The sequence below is a fragment of the Octopus bimaculoides genome, chromosome 19, assembly GCF_001194135.2.
Source record: "Octopus bimaculoides isolate UCB-OBI-ISO-001 chromosome 19, ASM119413v2, whole genome shotgun sequence".
Taxonomy (NCBI): Eukaryota; Metazoa; Mollusca; class Cephalopoda; order Octopoda; family Octopodidae; genus Octopus; species Octopus bimaculoides.
The window spans coordinates 4,582,888-4,584,496 of NC_068999.1; positions in this window are offsets into that span (position 1 = coordinate 4,582,888).

Here is a 1,609-nt window from a genome sequence, read left to right on the forward strand (position 1 = left end):
GGCAAACCTTTTGCAATAGTCCTACTAGGCCGTCTATTCCGATTTCCTTTATATTCCTCTTGATGCCTTCTGAGACAGTTCCCAAGGACCCAACGATAATTGGCACTATCTTCACCTACTTCATTTTCCATAGCCAAGCTATTTCGTACTTTATTATTATTATTATTATTATTATTATTATTATTATTATTATTATTATTATTATTATTATTATTATTATTATTTCAACTGTTTCAAAAGTGAGGGTGGAGATGGAAGTGCTCCTCCCCTCACTCGAGCGAGTTTTTTAAAAAATTTGTGTGAATGTGGCAGAAATGGTTATGGTGAATAGACATATTCTAAGCATGCGCCTACAGACTGAAGAATCAACAGTTGTGTGAGGGATTTTGCCCCAGGTAGCCATATTGATCCTATCCTGAATACTGCGGTTTCTTTGACTGATCGGAGTTGGAAGCTCCCCTGTATCAGGCGGACCGCATCATCCATATGCTCCCATATTTTTTGCCTACCATATCTTCTTTATCTCATTTTCCCAATTCTCTCTTTCTTTTCCCACGTTTTTATGCAACCCCCACAACCACACTGATAGTAACATGTCCTTGCGATTCCCCCCCACTCATCTTATATGCTTGAGACAAATAGAAGAGACCCTCCTCCTCCTCTTCCTCCTCCTCCTCTTCCTCTTCCTCATTATCATCACCATCGTTATTGTTGTTATTACCACAACGTTTCACCCTTTGTGTGAATTACTCGAAAGCCAGATTTCTTTTCAGGTTGTCCGGTGGTCACTGATACAACCTATCGTATGAGTAGCCCCAAATATCACAAGCAACAGAGGTACCTGTAATAAATGTGGTTCCATCCGAATCTTCTGCGCATGCTCTCTTGTTCATTAAAGAAAAAAAATAAGAGACTGAAAGAATCTAACCCAAAATACAAAATATCTTTATGGCAAGGCAAGAATAGCCATCACGACGATCCCCATCAACAGCAGTAGCATCATCATCCTCATCATCACTGTCGTCATCGCTGTCATCATCATCATCATCGTCGTCGTCATCGTCATCGTTGTCGCCGTTGTTGATGCTGTTGAGTTTGTATTGGTGACGCTCGAAACAAAAAGGTTATTGTCATGGAAACGACAAAATTCTGAAGATGTTTTTCAAGTGTCTCGAATTACCGAAAACCGTCGAAGAATGTAGAATGGAGAAATACGTTTTTCAGGAGAAATTTACAGAGGTTTCAGAATGGTTAATATTGTGCCGACAGCAATTTTGGTCAAGGATGGTTCTATAACCGAATATTCTGTAGCGTTCATTAGCGTGTTTTAAACCCTCTAGGCTAAATATGAAGTCTATACACACGCACACACATACACACACATATGTGACATATTGAAGATATATATATATATATATATACACATATTTATATATTATGCATATGATTGCATATATATATATGTAGATATATTACGTATATATACATAATATATATATATATGTTTATTGTAATTATATATATGTATTTATCATGTATATATTATATATATATATATTTGTGTTATATATATCATCATGTACATATCATATATATATATATATATATA